At 40.5% G+C, this 19,169-nt stretch overlaps 1 protein-coding gene across 1 annotated transcript in view; it reads left to right on the top strand.

The window, feature by feature from the left end:
- Nucleotides 1-3,088: 3,088 nt before the first annotated feature.
- ZNF235 (zinc finger protein 235) overlaps nt 3,089-19,169 on the top strand; it is an 83,906-nt gene continuing 67,825 nt past the window's right edge. The window contains exon 1 of the mRNA XM_058280386.1: nt 3,089-3,227. The gene's annotated coding sequence lies outside the window, so the exon portion shown is untranslated. The remainder of the gene's footprint in view (nt 3,228-19,169) is intronic.

The raw sequence follows: 19,169 nt of genomic DNA, 5'->3' as shown, positions 1-19,169 counted from the left end.
ATCCCAGTGAATCCTAGAGGAGAAAAAAATGAGAAGATAACACAGACAGGAAAAACAGCAGGACAGGAGGAGGGGAAGGGAGGGGAGAAGTGCTGCCTAGCTTCTAGACTGTATTAGCCAAAGGGGTGCTGATGCAAAATACCAGAAATTGGTTGATTTTTATAAAGAGTATTTATTTGGGGCAGGAGCTTACAGTTGCCAGATCATAAAGCATATGTTACTTCCCTCACCAAAGTCTATTTCTATGTGTTGGAGCAAGATGGCTGCCTATGTCTGTGAGGGTTCAGGCTTCCTGGGTTTCTCTGGGCTCAGCTCCTCTGTTTTCTACACAAGGTCAGCTGTAGACTATGAGCCTCTCTAGTCTTTGAACTCTCTCCACAAGGTCAGATGTAGACTATCAGGTGAATGGCTCTCTCTCTCTCCCTGGGGCTTCTGCCCTGTCTAAGGAGCCGTCTCTATTCCTCTGTGTTCTTCTCCTGGCTCAGGTCCTCTCTTCCTGGGGCTTGCTTCTCTTTCCCCTGTGTGCTTACTTCCTGGGGCTCCAGCTTAAGACTTCAGCATCAAACTCCAGCATCAAAACTCCAAAATAAAAAAACACCAACTCTATCCTTTGCCATGCCTTTTATGCCCTAACGACATAACCTAATCAAAGCCCTAATCATAAGTTAATCATGCCCAGGTACAGACCAGATTACAAACATATTCCAGTATCTATTTTTGGAATTCACAACCATATAAAACTTCTACATGGGCCTTTCAATTTTTTTTTTTTTAGCCAAACCTGATATTTTATTTTTTATTCTGGTGTCATAATACAAGTTAAAATTTTCCATTTTAGCCACATTCAAATATAAAATTCAATAATGTGAATTACATTCACAATATTGTCACTGTCATCCACTATCAAATTTTTTGATCACCCAGGGGATAAGTAGCCCCAAATGCCTGGCTCAGTTCACTGGACTTCCATTTTGACCCACTAATTCTCCATTTCTTTGTTGTTTTTCTGATGACTTCTAAAAGATACATTATAAAAATATCTTTTAAAAGACATTTCTTTTCCTAGTTGTTCTCAATACAAGGATTATTTGGAATTATCTGTTTCACTGTTACTAGAAATGGAGGAACAATACATTTATTACCCTCACTATATTTTTTAAAATTTGCAACCCTTTGTATCTCCAAAAAAATCTTTTCTATTGTCAATGTGATCTTGTTTAATATATGACTTGTAAACTGTTATTAAAAATTTTTTGGGGGGTGATGATCATATAGTCTGGTTCCTTAGAATGGTTCCTTTCTTTTAATGCTCTCACTTTTTCTTTTTCTATTGGAAAGAAGTATATACCTAGCATTTTCTGAGAATTTCAGGTGGACATTGTATGGGTATTTGTTCAGTTAATTCCAACATGACCTTTAAAGAATTCTTGCTAAAAATGAAGAACCTGAATCTAATCTTGTCTTTAAACTGAATTTCCAGTTTTCAGCAAATATAAAAGATTAAGGAAAAAGTTATATGATATCCAGAAAGCAGTTTGACACGTCTAATATATGGGAATTCCATATGACAACTGACATTTCTTCAGTAGGTCAAGCTCATGGGAGAGGGGAAAGAGTGAGGGAGATGAGTTCTAGATTACAACAGTCTTGAGACTTAACAATTATATGCAATGAATGCACATGTTTTGATACTGATGCAGGCAAAAAGATTTTTAAGAGCATTGAAACTTCAAATAAGGATAGGGTAAATTAATATTAAGGAAGCACTGTTCATTTTTTTTCAGTGTTTTAAGGTACTGTGGTAATGCAAGTAAATGTCTTTGGTATATATATGAAACTATTTTTGGGGAAATGACAAAGATATCTTGGAATTGCATTTGGACTACATCAGTAATTTTTAAAAAGAAAGAAAAAGTGATAGATGAAGCAAGTAGGAAAAGCGCTAATTGTTGAATCTGGAAGATGAGTTTATGTGTCATTTCACTCTCTTCTACAAATTTGTCAACTTGATCTCATCTAACAATCATGTTCTCATGAATTTCAATCAATGAGGCACCTTATTGTTTTACTAGATGTGTGATATCAAGAGCAGGGTGGAACTAGATGATGTGATGTCTGAAGAGGAACTCAAAGAAGAAACATTTTCAAAAGTTTAGAATTTACCCGTTTCAATATTGCAATGTTTCCTCCAAGTCCCTGCCTTTGCACCCTTAATCCACTTGAGAAACCACATTTCTTTAAAAAGAGCAATTAAAAACAAGGAAATGAGAAACTTTTGCTGCGTTTGCATTATGACCTGATCAACACGTGCTTTTTGTGATTTCTTGAAACCTGAAAATCAGCTCGTGCCAGCTAATAAATCTGAGTTCTAGATAGAACCAGGCACACATAGAATTACCAATAGAGATAAGGTATCTTGACTGGATTGTCTCCTTGACTGGTTGAGATTCTGTGTTCCTTAAATTTGTTGTCCAGCGCTGCTCAGACCATTTACCTTTCACGATATTCATTTTCAGCCCATACATCGCTTCCACTCTATAATGTGGTGGTGTTTTTCCGTTTTTTTTTTTTTTTTCTTGTAATTACTTTCCGTGTTTTAAGCTCAACTTTTCTCTCCTTTACGAGATATTTATAGTTACGTGTGAAAGAAAAAAGTGAGAAAAAGGAAGGCGGGGCTTGATCTGCGGCACAAAATTCATTCAAACGGAATCTGATTATTCAAAAGACGTGCCATACAGAGCAATCTGGTAAGTGTAGGCAATGAAATCCATACAGTCGGAGAAACTGCTCCAGGAAAGTATGTCAGAAGCGTTCAGTCAGCCAGAGCTTTGCTTTTATTGGAGGTATTTCGGGTCTAGGAAGACGCATCTATGTAAGATTTGGGGGAACTTAATCCAAGCATTCAGGGTAATAACCCACCTTTCCGTTCCGAAAGGCCGAGCTGCATGGGGTTCTGCCCACTTGCATTGTGGGACATGTAGTCCAGAAGCTCCTGTCCGACTTCTACCACCCAGGGGCGGGGCTGTGAAAGTTGTTCTCCTAGGGCATTCTGGGAAGTGCAATCCAGGAATTCCGTGTAATAGTAGGCACTTCCGCTCCAAAAGGGCCGTGCTGGTGGATTCTGGGTGATCAAGGCTTCTTGTAATCGCAGATACTTCCGTTCCGAAGGGCTTTGCTGGTGGAATTCTGGGATAGGACCTGGTCACAGGCACTTCCGGCTTGGGACGGTGAGGTGTACTATATTTTTTTGGTGGTGGTTAGTTGCGCGTGCCGCAACCTTTCCGAACCTCTTCGAGTTGCTCTAGGGGCAGTAGTAATCTGGTTTTCGATTTAAGGGAAAACAAGCAGCAGTGGAGAGTGGAGTTCTGAGAGGCGGGTCGGTAGTTTTAGTTAAACTTATGGTAGGTATTCTGACTTTAAGGGCGATTTCTCAGGCGGGCTCTAGTAAGGCATAGCCGGATTGTCAGGTCTCCTTGGCCCTCTGCTCCCGCAACTCATCTCCCGCACCTACCGGCCAGAGCAGCCACTTCCTTGGGTATTAACATTGTGTTGCTGGATTTTCTCTAGGTTCTTGGCTAAGCTACAAAAAAATGAATTTAAGTGCAAGCCAGTTTAGTTAGGCCAGTAATTTGTTAAGGAAGGAAGGGAAGAGAAATGGGAGAAAATAACAGATTATGGATCCCAGGTGGAGGAAAAGGGCTGAAAAGAGATAAAGAGGGCTGATTTACAGACTGCATTTCCCCATTACAGATTACAAAATTCCCAGGTTTACTTGCCTGGATCAGGCAAGAGGGAAGAGGGCAAGAATTGGTCATTTGACTTTGACGCTTGCCTTTTAAACAATTATTCTGCCTTTTTGCTGATCACCGGGAAGGAGTCCCAGCTGTTTGCTGTTTTGATTGATTCACCCATTCCTCACTTCCCCAGGAGAGCTCAATGATAAGACCCATGGAGAGTATTGGGAGCTTCTTGATTCCAGGGGAAGTCTCATTCCAAATGGGAGTTCTCGCCAAGGTCTTCCATTAGCCATCCTGAGGGGTATGCATGGCCACGTGGATTTCCTGCAGGCTCCAGATCTGCCTATTTATTCCTAATCTACTAGCTCGGGGCAACTGGGCTAGTTAGTTACTCCCTGTCCCTCCATTTGCTCATCTGTAAAATTGAACAATAGTAGTACCTTCCTAATGGCATTGTTTTTGGAATTTAAAAAGATATTGCAAAGGAAAACCTTAAAACTGTGCCTGGCACGTGGCAAATGGCAGCTTGTTCTTTTAAATACTGTTATAATTCCCTGAGAAATGTCCATTTTGCAGTGAGTGATGATCCCGGGCCTCACTCTGGCCTGGGACGGAATGGATTGGTTCCACCTGGTTCCTCAGGATGTCTACTGGTTTATCCAGGATGAAGACACAGTTGAGATATTTTACAACCTTTCCTTCTTCAGCCTTCACTTATCATAATGGACAGTATGAAGGTGAAGAGAGTGACTCCTTGGCTCCTGGCGGCAGGACCCTACATAGAGTAGACCTGACCTTTTTTACAAAGATGTTTAAATAAATCTGAGAATGTATGGAGTATGTATTTGGTTGTGAGTGCTGGCAATAATTAAACCTTGATTATTAAGTTCCAGAATAGGTTTAGAAATGAACACATATGCAGGGACACTCTTTGGAACTGTTATTTTCCCTGCTTTAGAGATGAGACTGAGGTATAGGTAGCTTAAGAGACTGCGTGTTGTCATCCAGCTAGGAGGAGGCGGGGCTGGTGTTGGAACTTAGGCACTCTGAGTCCCTGGTCTGAGTTCTTCATCTTTCTGGTATATTCTCCCTGTCAGGAAGGTAGTTTGGATCTTGATTGTGGGGGGCCTTGAATGTAAGGCTAAAGTGTGAGGACTTTTCTTTGATTTTTTAAGAAACATTCTTTCACAGTTGATTCTTATTACTTCTGCTAGTTATGTACTATAAAATCATTGTATGTAGGATTAAAAAAACCTGCGCAACTTCCAACAGCAACTACGAATACTGCAGTAATTTCAAGAATCTTGTACTACAGTTCAATTCAATTCTGGCTTTTAACTACCTGGAGTTACACCAGACTCCACCTATTAAGGGCAGTCCTCTAAAAGATTGCGGTTGAGGCACCAGTCCAAAGTTTACCACATTTCTGACAAACTGGGATTCCCACCACCCACTCATGTTGGATAATTTGCTGGAAAAATTCAGAACTCATTGAAAGTGCTATGTTTAGGATTGTTGTTTTTCTGTAAAAAGATACAAATAAGCCAAAAGAAGAAACGTGGGATGAAGCCTGAGAGGGTCTCAAATGCAAGTTTCTGTTTCCTTTCCTCAGAGTCAGAATGTACCAGGCACACCATACCAGTTGTGGAAGGTCACTCAAACTTTAAGTGTCCTGAATTTATGTGGGGTTTTATTACATAGACCCAACTGATGTAATCAATGCCAGTGTAGTCTCAATCAATCTGTAGTGCCCCTCCTTGGCTGCAAGTCCCAACCCCTTAATCACATGGTTGGTCTTTCTGGTTTGGCCAGCCCCTACCTTTAGATTTTAGGGTACCGTTAGATTATATGGGGCTTACCCCACTCTGCCATCTCCTTAGAATATGAACTATCAGATGTAGTCTGTGTGACTAACAGAAGACAATGCCTAGCAGGAAATTCCAAAGATTTAGAGATTATCTCCTGAAGAACTGGGGGCAGAGACCAGCAAACTCTTTATTATTCTACACATCTCTAACAATTAATGAATACCGAGCCACACCCCCTAGGGGAAATACAGGGTTAGGTTCCTGTGAGCCACTGGTCACAGCATTTCATCAACTTATACATGATCTTCAGATATATATATATATCTCAAGATATATATATGTATGTATTTCTTTTTTTTTTTTTTTTTAAAGATTTATTTATTTAATTTCCCCCCCTCCCCTGGTTGTCTGTTCTTGGTGTCTATTTGCTGCGTCTTGTTTCTTTGTCCACTTCTGTTGTCATCAGCGGCTCGGGAAGTGTGGGCGGCGCCATTCCCGGGCAGGCTGCTCTCTCTTTTCACGCTGGGCGGCTTTCCTCACGGTCGCACTCCCCGCGCGTGGGGCTCCCCCACGCGGGGGACACCCTTGCATGGCACGGCACTCCTTGCGTGCATCAGCGCTGCGCATGGCCAGCTCCACACGGGTCAAGGAGGCCCGGGGTTTGAACCGCGGACCTCCCATATGGTAGACGGACGCCCTAACCACTGGGCCAAAGTCCGTTTCCCTGTATGTATTTCTTAAGACACCTTATATCTTTGGCTTCCTTCTTAACTTTGTATACAGTGATTCCCTAGGAAGTTTCTTTTTGTTTCACCAGCCTTTTAGAGACTGCCCCTTACTTAACACCATCTTCAAACAGTTTCATTACCTTCAGAACATTTTAGAGCAACATTTAAACAAAGCTTCTGAACTTAAATTTAATCAAGTTGAATCATAACTTGATTGGATGGCAGGTAATCGAAGCACATTAAATAAGGTGTTGAATCATTAATGTTGAACTCATGACCAGCAGTGCTGTGCCAGGCATGAAGGAAGCTTATCTCACAGGTGTTTTCTCCAGAAGCACATGGAAGCCTTTTTGCACTTAGGAACACTGGACAATACTTCAGCACTATGCTTAGAGGCCATTTCAAACAGTGAAATAAAAAGGCAGAAAAATGTGAATAATATGGCACTAAATATACCATGAAAAGGACACTTCTTTATAGTATGAGAGCTGAAACAAGAAAGTAGAAAGTTGCCTTATTCACCCTCGCTGGGAATGTGTATGTAAGGTGACTCAAATTTTTCACCATTCGGCACATGTCTGTGAATGACCATGAAAGTATTGTGAATATTGCTTTTGGGTTTACAAATAAATTTTAGTAGTAGGTAAATTTAAAAATACAGAATGAAAAAAAATACAGAATCAGCTAATAAGGATTGACTATATTTAATTTATTTTAAAATATTTAATATTTTCTAGAAGTAATACATAGTCATTATAGGAAATTCAGATGATAGAAAAATATACAAAGGAAAAAATGAAAAATTACCCTTAACCCCAGGATGTACAGATAACAACTGTCAACATTATAATGCATTTCTGTGTAATGGTTCTTTGTGTATATTTATTTATTTATAAATGTTTTACAAAGTTGATAACATACTTTTTTTCCACCCATCACACAAGAAAGGTTTTTATTGCTGTTTCAAAGTTTTTATAAAATCATGCATCAGAAAGTATAAATGTAACACAATTGAGTTTTATTTGAAGGATATAATAAATAACTTTAAATATAGTCAATGCTTAATTACAGCATTATGCCTCTTCACCCCTCCCACCTCAAAAATGCTTCATAGCAGGAGGATCAGAACACAGTGGTTATGGACTGGCGTGGGTACTGGACAGACCCCACTTGGCCTCAGACCAGCTTTCATCGGATGGTGACTGCTTTGGTTTCATCATCTGTTTTTGTTTTGTTTTGTTTTGTTTATGAAAGTTTCCAAATGCCCCCAAGAAAAAATAGATTCATGAACTGCCATGTAACCAATACCCTTTTATCAGCACTTGCCATTTTTGATAAATTAATTCCCTCCACATCTACCTTTTTTTTTGGCTTGAGTATTTTAAGTAAATTCCAAACATCAGAAAGGTAGGTTTAAAAATTAATATTATAAGCTATGTACATGGCCCACTGGGTGGACTGTGGGAGAGTGTGGGCTATGGTGTGGACCATTGACCATGAGGTGCAGCGGTGCTCAGAGATGTATTCACCAAGTGCAATGAATGTCTCATGATGATGGAGGAGGTTGTTGTTATGGGGAGAGGAGTGGAGGGTGGGGGGTGGGAGGTATATGGGAACCTCATATTTTTTTAATGTAACATTAAAAAAAGACCAAAAAAAAATAAGCTATGTACGAAGACTAGGGGAGCGGTGATGTTAAAGCAACTTCAAGCTTTTCACTCTTGGCAGTTTAAATGGAGGGACACAAGAGTTTCTGTTTGAGTGGGAAGTATAGATTTTGTTCACTCATTTGGAGTCTGATTTGCCTCTCTATTGTTACTCCTGGTTTGTCTCAGCTCTGTCTTTAGGCTGAAGGACTTCCTTTTCCAGGGACTGTTATTCTTCTTGGTGTGCCCAGCACTGAGCCCCATCATTGGCAATGAGACATTATATTCAGTGATTGTGGGCAGGGCAGCTGTCTACCAGACAGGTGGAAGCAGGAGCCTGCAGCATAGAATTTCTGAAATTGGTATCAGAAGACAAAACAAAATTAAAATGATCTATAAAATTATTCTTGCCTTTTATCTCAGTGGTTCTCAAACTATTTGATTATAGAATCCCTTTACTCTCTTAAATGATTGAGGACTCCCAAGAGCTTTTGAATTTGGTTTTATCAATCAATATTTGCTATGTTAGAAATTAGCAATTAAGAAAGTATTCACTTATTAAAAAAAAAAAAACTTGTGGGATGATGGCAGGCTAGAAAGACACAAGACTCCTTTCTCTCCCAGAAAAATAGAGGACAGCCAGAAATAGCCTGGAAAAAAAATCTAGGGTTTAGGATACCAGGGGAAGACAGGACACTGCCCAGAGGAGAGAGGGACAAAGGAAAAGAATCATGATGGCAAAATTGTGAGTTAAAAGCTACAGCTGCAAATGCCAACATCCTCCACACTATAGACACTTTTGAATTGCCAGGCCTCAGGACTGGTGGCTACAGACAAAGAGGACCCCAGGGATACACCTTCCCAGGAGGAAAGACAGAGGGACACAGCCCTCTGAAGGCTGGCTCAGCTTTTGACCCACAAATTTGGTCTGCTGTGTCCCATGAGCCCTTCCAGGTTGGGTGGGGATATGCCATTCTTTGCCTTGGGAGCCAGCAAGGGACTAAAGAGATCCCCATCTACTGACTGGGACTGGTTGTTGAGGAAGCAAGAGGAGAGTAGAATTGCCTCCTACCTAGGAAAAGAGAAGGGGCTGCAGTAAAGGTTGGAGAACTGCCTCTGAGAAAGTTTTAATTATGAGGCTCTTAGCCTCCAGGCACGAACCTCTGTCACATTGATTCAGTCTGTGTTACAGTAAACACATTCTGATCAGGCATTGAACTGAGAGGGCTCCCAAAGAGCACCATCTACTGGCAGAGCATGTGAGGAAATTGAAAGTAAGTAAAGCAGACCTTTCCTGGTCTTTATAGTCTCTCTCCCCAAGGCACTAGGAAATGGATCTGCAAGTCATTACTGGGTCCAGGGCCCAGATTTGAGCAACTAACAGGAACAATCCTGAAGACCCAGAACAAACTGAACCAAGAATCAAAGAACAGCAGTAACACACAACCTCCCACCACTAACACACTAGGAAAGAGAAATTGAGCATCTGAATAAACTCACCATTTCTAATCAGATGCCTAGACATCAGAAAAAAATTACAAGCCATACTAAGAAAATGGAAGAAATGGTCTAAAAAGGAATATATCAAAGCCCCAGAAAAAACACTGGATTTGATACAGCTAATCAATGAGATGTACTCAAGTTTCCAAAATCAAATCAGTGAATTGAAAGACATGGCTCAAGAGATAAAGGACATCAAGAAGACACTGAGTGAGCACAAAGAAGCATTTGAAAACCTGAATAGAAAAGTAGCAGAGCTCATGGGAATGAAAGACACAATAGGTGAGATCAAACACGTTAGAGGCATACAACAGCAGACTTGAAATGATAGAAGAAAGAATAAGTGATATCAAAGACAGGGCAGCTGAAATTAGAGAAAAGAATGGGGAAAAAATTGGTCAAGGCCTCACTGAGTTGAATTATGACATGAAACATAACACATGTCACAGGAGTTCCAGAAGGAGAAAATATGGGGAAAGGGGGCAGAAAGAGTATTTGAGGATGTGGCCAGTCTCGAAGCCAAACTCAGCATGTAAATGCAATGCCTTCCCCCCAGCGTGGGACATGACACCCGGGGATGAGCCTCCCTGGCACCGTGGGATCACTATCAACTACCAACTGATGGTGCAACTGGAAAATGACCTTGAATTGAAGGTTCAATGCGGATCAGCAGAATATCCCTGTCTACATATAATAACATGACTTTAAAATGCTGTTTGACCTAATGTAAGGGAGAAAAGGAAAGGAGAAATGAGTTTATATGGCTACGAGTCTCTAAAAAAGAGTCTGGAGGCTGTCAGAAGGATTGCCCTTATGCACAACTGAGCAGAGTCTAAGAGACAGATAAAGTAGATACAATCCCCAGGTATTGGTTCCTTGGAGGGCTAAAGAGACCCACGGGTTCTATGGTCATGGCAGAAGGGGTTCACTGCCATGTCAGATGGCCCTTCTTTGGAGCTGGTGTTTCTGTGTGATGAAACTGGACTCAGATGGGATCTCTTTTCATAAGACTTTCATGCTACTTTACTGGAATTGTAGTTGGTGTTGGGGTTTAAGATATATTTAGGGGATCTGAATCTCTGGACTGACAATGTGATAGCCAGGCCCTGAGACTCAACAGACTCCAGCACCTACAATCTGATTTATTGGACTCATCTCACTCAGCTAAGATGGAGTTGAAGAAGGACAACCACCACACCATGGAGCCTAGAGTGCCTACAACTGAAAGGAGGATTGCATCCAGTATCCATGTGGAATCTGAGCCTCTTCTTGACATAGAGGTGCAACGGGCACAACCAATCCAAGGTCCACAGAGAAAAGGTGGCATTGGAGTGGGAAAAGTGGACATGGTGGCTGATGGGTATGGGGAATGGCAGGAAGAAATGAGATGTGGAGGTGCCTTTGGGACTTGGAGTTGCCCTGGATGGTGCTTCAAGGGCAATCACCGGACATTGTAAATCCACCCAGGGCCCACTGGATGGAATGGGGGAGAGTATGGGCCATGATGTGGACCATTGACCATGAGGTGCAGAGATTCCCAGAGATGTACTTACCAAATGCAATGGATGTGTCATGATGATGGGAGTGAATGTTGCTGGGGGGGGGGAGTGGTGGGGTGGGGGTGGTGGGGTTGAATGGGACCTCATTTTTTTTTAATGTAATATTTTTACAAAATCAATAAAAAAAAATAGAAGAAAAGAGTATTTGAGGAAATAATAGCTGAAAATTTCCCAACTCTCACAAAAGAAATAAACTTACATGTCCAAGAAGCACAGAGTACTCCAATTAGAATAAATCTGAGTAGACCTACTCCATGACACATACTACTCTGAATGTCAAATATCAAATATAAAGAGAATATTTTGAGAGCATCAAGGGGGAAGCATACCATCACATACAAGGGACACCCAGTCAGACTTAGTGTGGACTTCTCATCAGAAACCTGGAAACAAGAAGACTGGTATGATTCAGTTAGGATACTGAAAGTGAAAACCTACCAGCTGAGAATTCTTTACCCAGCAAAGTTGTCCTTCAAATGTGTAGATGAGTTTAAAACATTCACAAACAGAAACTAAGAGAGTTGATCAAAAAGAATCCAATTTTGGTAAAATGGTGCAGTCTCCATGGAATACAGTTTGATGGTTCCTCAAAGGAAGCTAAATCTATAATTGCCATGCGATCCAGCAAAATTCCTCTACTACAGATACATTCAGAAGATCTAAAAACTGACATGAACAGATATCTGCACACTAATGTTCATAGCAGCATTATTCACAGTTGCCAAAATATGGAAACAACTCATGTCCATCAACCAATGAATGGATAAGCAAAATGTGGTATGTACATATGATAGAATACTGTACTGTAGTAAGAAGAAATGTAATTGGGACACATATGATAACATGGATGAGTCTTGAAGACATTATGCAAAGTGAAATAAACCAGACATAAAACGACAAATATTGTATGGTCTCACTAATTTGAACTAAATACAAAAAATAAATGCATGGAGTTAAAACCTAGAGTATAGGTTATTAGGAGATAAGAGAAGGGCTATGAGGGACTACTGATGTTAATGTATGTAGAAGTTTTAAATAACTTGACTGCAAATGTGTGGAAATGGATAGAGTTTTTGGTAACACATTATAGTGAGTAATAGCTTGTTTATAAATGGGATTGTGGCTGAAAAGGAGCGTATAGGGATGTATAGGTCAATTGAAAGAATGCTGGAGCATAATCTAGAGACTGAATAATACAGTGAAACCAGAGGTGGATGAGAATTATGGTTAATAGTATAAATGCAAGACTGTCCTTTTGTGAACTAGAGTGGATGTATGTTACTAATGGAGGTGGTGGGAATATGGAGAAGCATGGAAAAATATAATTAATGTAACCTATGGACTATAGTTAACAGCAATACTGCAGTATTCTTGCATCAGTGCCAAAGATGTACTGCATTAATAATAAGGGGGTATGGGGGAAAAAAATAAGCCAAATGTATGCTATGAAACATGGTAGTAGTAATAGTCTGATGATAATATCTCACAATCTGTAACAAATGTTCCATAACAGTATGGTGTGTTGGTGAGTGGGAATTCTACACATGTGCATGATTATTTTGTAAGTTCACATCTTCTGTAATAAAAATATATTTTAAAAAGAATCCAGCATTGCAGGAAATATTAAAGGAAGCCTTACAGCCTGAAAGAAAAAGATAGGAGACAGAGGCTTGAAGAAAAGTATAGAAGAAAGAATAGCAGAAAGAGTAACCAAAAGAGTAAAAAGACAAGTGGAAATAATATATGATATATGAAAACCAAAAAATAAAACAGTGAAAGTAAATAATGCATTTACAGTAATATCATTGCATGTCAATGGATTAGACTTCCCAATCAAAGCATATAGGCTAACAGAATGGATAAAAAAACAACAGCCACACATATGCTGCTTACAGGACACTCACTTTAGAACCTGGAATACAAACTGACTGAAAGCGAAAGGTTGAAAAAAGATATTTCACACAAACAGTAACCAGAAAAGAGAAGGGATATCTATACCAATATTGAACAAAATAGAGTTTAAATGCAAAAAAGTTATAAGAGGTACAGAAGGCCATTATAAATAAAATAGGTATATTTTATTTTACAAACCACAAGGAAGAAATGAGTCATAAATATCTATGCACCTAACCAGGGTCCCCCAAAATAAATGAGGCAAACTGGTGAAACTAAAGGGAGAAAGACATCTCCACAAATAGTTGGAGACTTCAACACACCTCTCACATCATTAGAACATCTAATAACAAGGAAACAGAGAACATGAACAATATGATAAACAAGCTAGACCTAATAGACATATACAGAACGTTGCACCTGAACTCAGCAGATTATACATTCTTCTCAAGTGCCCATGGATCTTTCTCCAGCATTAGACCATGTTAGGTCACAATGTAGCTCTCAATAAATACATAAAGTTGAAATAGTATAAAGAACCTTCTCAGATCATAATGGAATGAAACTGGAAATCAATAATAGACAGGAAAGAAGTAAATTCGCAAATCTGTGAAGGCTAAACAAAACAAGCCTAAGTAATCAGTGGATCAAAGGAGAAATTGCAAGTGAAATCAGTAAATATATTGAGACAAATGAAAATGAGAACACAACTTTTCAAAACATGGGATACAGCAAAGGCTGTCTTGAGAGGGAAATTTATAGCCCTAAATGCCTATATTGAAAAAGAAGGAAGAGCTAAGATCAAAGATCTAACTGAACAATTGGAGAAACTAAAAAAAGAACAGCAAACCAATCCCAAAAGAGCAGAAAGAAAGAAATTATAAAGATTAGAGCAGAAATAAGTGAAACTGAGAACAAAAAATAATAGAGAAAATCAACAAAGCCAAAACTTGGTTCTTTGAGAAGATCAGTAAAATTGGCACACCCTTAGCTAGACTAACAAAAAGAAAAAGAGAGAAGATGCAAGTAAATACAATAAGAAATGAAAGGAGTGAAGTTCCAACTGACCTCACAGAAATGAAAAGGATCATAAAAGGATATTATGGGAACTGTATGCCAACAAACTAGACAACCTAGATGAAATAGACAATTTCCTAGAAATACACAGGCTACAAGAATGCTACAACAAATACAAGAACTTAACAAACCAATCACATTTAGAGATTGAATTTATCATCAAAAATCTCCCAACACCAGAACTGTAGTTGGTGCTGGGGTTTAATATATACCCAGGGGATCTGAATGTCTGGACTGACCATTTGATAGCCAGGCCCTGAGCCTCAACAGACTTTAGCTCCTCCACTCTGGTTTATTGGACTTACACCACTCAGCTAACATAGAGTTGAAGAAAGTCAACCACCACACCATGGAGGCAAGAGTCCCTACAATTGAAAGCAGGAGGATTGCATCCAGCATCCATGTGGGATCTAAGACCCCTCTTGATATAGATGTGGAGTGGACACAACCATTCCAAGGTCCACAGGATGGAGGAATAGAATATGGATGAGAGTGGACTTACTGATATTCTATTCATGAACTATTGTGATTAGTGATCGAAGAAAATGTGGCATTGGTGTGGAGAAAGTGGCCATGGTGGCTGCTGGATGTGGGGAATGAGAGGAAGAGATTAGATGTGGAGGCATTTTCGGGACTTGGAGTTGTCCTGGGTGATGCTGCAGGGACAGTTACCGGACATTGTATGTCCTCCTATGGCCCACTGGATGGAGCATGGGAGAGTGTGGGCTATATGTGGACCATTGACCATGAGGTGCAGCGGTGGTCTGAGATGTATTCACCAAATCCAATGAATGTCTCATGATGATGGAGGAGATTGTTGCTATGGGGGGAGGAGTGGGGTGAAGGGGTTGGGGGAGTATATGGGGACCTAATATTTTTTGAAGCAATATTAAAAAAAGAAAAAAAGAAAAAAAAATCTCCTAACAAAAAAAAATTTAGGACCATATGGCTTCATGGGTGAACTCTACCAAGCATTTCAAGAAGAATTACATCAATCTTGTTTAACATCTACCAGAAAATTGAAGAGGAGGGAAAATTACCCAACACATTTTATGACGCCAACATCACCCTTATACAAAAGCCAAATAAAGACAACAAGAAAAAAATTACAGACCAAGCCTAATGAACATTGATGCAAAAATTCTCAACAAAATACTTGCAAATAGAATCTAACAGCATATCAAAAGACTTATACATCATGACTAAGTGGGCTTTATTCTGGGTATGGGTATTAGTCTGCCAAAGGGGTGCTGATGTAAAGTACCAAAATCTGTTGGGTTTTATAAAGGGTATTTATTTGGGGTAGAAGCTTACAGTCACAAGGTCATAAAGAGTAAATTAGAACTGAGCCTGAGCCAACCATGGAGTAGGCAGTGGCTGCGGAGGTTGGTTAGGAGACAGCAGCGGCAATGCCCAGATGCCACTGAGGGCACTTGCTCCTGTCTCCAGGAACCACTGTTTGAGGTGGCCTAAAGCAGGAGATAGCATGCAGAGTGGCAAGGAGCGGGACAATTTCCAGGGTGAGGCCTCAAGCACCTCCATGATCTCGGGTGCCAGCTGCTCTTCCCAGCCCACTACCCAGTTGGTTAGCCAGGATACTGGGCTGGCTGACCTGTGCTATGACCCCGACCACTTGCACAGAACGCTTGGCCACCTCAAGATTGCCCAAATGGTCTCTGCAGGCACTGAGATGGAGGAAGGTCCAGACCTTCACTCTGACTCCTGGTCCCCATCTGCCCTGGGACTTACTGCTGAACTCTGACTCCTGGCAGCAACATGATGGATCCCCACTGGCTGCCTCAAAATCGTGGCTGATGTCTCTCACACTGGCATCCTCCATGGAAATTTATTTCCCGAATGGGCAGCTGGTCCATGGTCAGAAACTGGACTTCATGATGGCTTATCCAGTCACCACTACAACTGTGCCTCTGGCTACCCTGGTTGAACCTGTGGGCTCCATGAATAGCCAGCCCTCTTATCACTCATGGCTTTCTCTCTGTATCTGAATTTCCTTTTGCTTATAAAGGACTCCAATATTAGGATGAAGAGCCATCCAGATTGAGGTGGACCACTTAAAAACTATCTCATCAAAAAGTCTACGTTACAATGGGTGGACACCACAGGAGTGTATTAAATTTAAGAACATGTTTTCCTGGGGGTACATACAACTTTAAACCACCACACACAATTTTGAAACAATCAGAAACTTACAGAAAATTTACAAAGACAGTACAAACTTGGTTTTTTTTCCTTTAACCACTTAAGTTATTGAATTGATAAACTGTTATTCCCCTAATACATATTCATTTCCCTCAAACAAGAATTTTACATAAAACCTCATTACAGCCCTAGGCATCAGGCAATCAAAACTGAAACTTAACCACCATCTAATCATTAGGCCCAATAAAGTTTAGTCAGTTGTCCCAATAATGTCCCCTATAGGGAAAATAGCCAGTCCACTATCATGTGTTGCTTTTAGTTGATGTATTTTAATGCCCTTTTAGATTTCCCAGTCTTCCCTTGACTTTCATGAACTTGGCGCTTTTGACTCTTGCAGGTTGTTATTCTGTACAGTGTCCTCCTACATGGTTTTGTCTGATGTTTCTGGTTATGCATCTTCTAGAGGAATATCACAGAAGTGATACTGGGTTTTCCTGGCATTCTGGCAGGTGTTCCTGATTTTCTCATCCCCTTACTGTTGGTATTCAATGAATCATCTGATGAGCATAAGCCACCAAGCTCCTCCACTATATAGTCTTTTCCTCTAGTACTTTTGGAGCAGGAATGTTTGAAACTATATAAATATATTGTTTCTCATCAAATTTTCTGCATGTATGTGTGTATGCATATATATATGTGTTTGTTTCAGCTTTTTTTTTTTTTAAGATTTATTTTTATTTATTTAATTCCCCTCCCCTCCCCCGGTTGTCTGTTTTCTGTGTCTTTTTGCTGCGTCTTGTTTCTTTGTCCGCTTCTGTTGTCTTCAGCGGCATGGGAAGTGTGGGCGGCGCCATTCCTCGGCAGGCTGCTCCCTCCTTCGCACTGGGCGGCTCTCCTTATGGGTGCACTCCTTGCACGTGGGGCTCCCCTACGCGGGGGACACCCCGTGTAGCACGGCACTCCTTGCGCGCATCAGCACTGCGCTTGGGCCAGCTCCACACGGGTCAAGGAGGTCCGGGGCTTGAACCGCGGACCTCCCATGTGGTAGACGGACGCCCTAACCACTGGGCCAAAGTCTGTTTCCCTGTTTCAACTTTGACTCATGCTTTCTTCTTTAATTCAATAGGTTATAATCTGTATATATCATTACTTTTTCTAATGCTCCAATTTTCCTTCATTTGGCCAGTGAGGACCCTGTAAGCTGACATCTTTGTCCTTTTGATAAATTACCTTATTTCATTGAGCCCTTCCCTACTTTCTAACCATAAAATGCTGTAAGCTTATGTTTTACTTTTCCTGTCATAGCCCTGGAATCAACCATTTCTCCAAGGAACCCTGGTTCCTTTCAGTGGAGAATTGTATTCAGACATCAAGAACTGGGTGCTGGGTGTGCACCTTGCTGCTGGGTGATAGTGACTCCCAAGTCTTCCTGTTCTTAAGTGGCCCCTGGGGCTGGCACAGCCTGATAGAGCAGGTTAGGAAACCTGGGTTTGGCTGGCATGTCCAAGACTCTGGCCTGCAGGAAAGTACTTGAGATGGTTTTTCCAGGAGTACACCCCAAGAAGAGAGTGCCCTGAAGATCCCCTTTTCACTTTTTATTTTGAAAAGTATTTGACTTTCAGCCTCGTGAGGTATTTGCAAAAGTAATAGAAAACAATGCAGAGAACTTTAGCACATCTTACAAGTAGATATCCAGATCCACACATTTTAAACATTTTACCATATTTGCTGCATCACTTTGTCTATCAGTTTTTCTATTTTCCAAACATTTGAGAGTAGGTTGTATACATCCCAATGGTTTTATCAACTTGAGGGCCTGAAGCAGGTAGTGCAGCCTGAGGATCTCCCTGTGTGTGAGTGTGCATATGTGTGTACGCCTATGGAGAGGGGTAAGTGAACTGGACGTGGGCTTCATGTCAGTGTGAGGTGTCTGCTCCGAGACTCACAATCCCACTTGCAAGCCCCACCTAAAGCTACCAACACCTGCCCAATGCCCAGCAAAATCCAAACTTGCATACATACTTTAACAAAACAAAATGAAACCATAGCAAAGTCACACACAGCAACACCAGAAGAAAGGAAACTGGGTCCAATTTCAGAAAAAGTCAAGCTTCAGATCCAAGAGGCTCTCCATTCTTAGAAGCAACTTTTAAAAAGCAAGAACATGAAAAGCAAAGCACAAACCTTCTTGTGAACACGTTAGGCTTGCAGATATGTCTGACATTCTGTAAAATATTGTGTGCTCCTGAAGCTGATGTGCCAAGATATGGAAGACATTGTACACTCTTCAAACTCCTCACCACCCTTTGCCCTCAAGTGAACCTCTCACCTAATCATAGTTAGTATCAGTAACAGGAGCTTAAAATTTGTACGATATTAACTAAACTATAGCCCTTTTTGGAAATTCATCAATTTTCCCATGAATGCCCATTTCTGATCCAGGGCCCAGTTTGCATGAGCTATTATTTCACAGAATCCACTCCAGCCTTTAACATTTCCTCCATCTTTCCTATCTTTCATGACCTTGATGCTTGTTTCTATTTTGGGAATTTTAGACAGAAAAACTCTGGATTAAACCATTTGAGATTTCTTTGTTACCATTCAATTCATTCTTTACTCAACATAGACTCTCTTAATTGGACACGTGCTATTTTCATATACAATTCTGCACACAAAAATGATTCTTGCATCAATGACAGATTCTCCTGCTGAAGAATTTCAACATCATGAGCAGTATCCATTCCTAACTACTTTCAGCCTTTCCATTCATATTGTCACTTGGTTTCACCTGCAAAATGACGATTCTATTTTTTATTCTTGAAGGATATCTAGTTCTAGGTCAGCTGTTTTTTCCTAAAAGCACTTTCTCTTACAGCTTCCACAGATTTTTTTACTTTTTAAAATTTATTGAAGTATACCTCTCATATGTAAACATGCATAAACAAAAGTGTATAGTAATAGTTGTGAACTTAAAAAACAAACGTACATAGCATCATACAGGGTTCTCATACCTCACCCTACCACCAATACCTTGCATTGTTGTGAAACAGTTTTAACTAAT

Source organism: Dasypus novemcinctus, chromosome 18, assembly GCF_030445035.2.
Source record: "Dasypus novemcinctus isolate mDasNov1 chromosome 18, mDasNov1.1.hap2, whole genome shotgun sequence".
NCBI classification, from domain to species: Eukaryota; Metazoa; Chordata; class Mammalia; order Cingulata; family Dasypodidae; genus Dasypus; species Dasypus novemcinctus.
The sequence above is the reverse complement of the archived record's forward strand: the minus strand, read 5'-3'. Positions and strand labels throughout refer to the sequence as shown.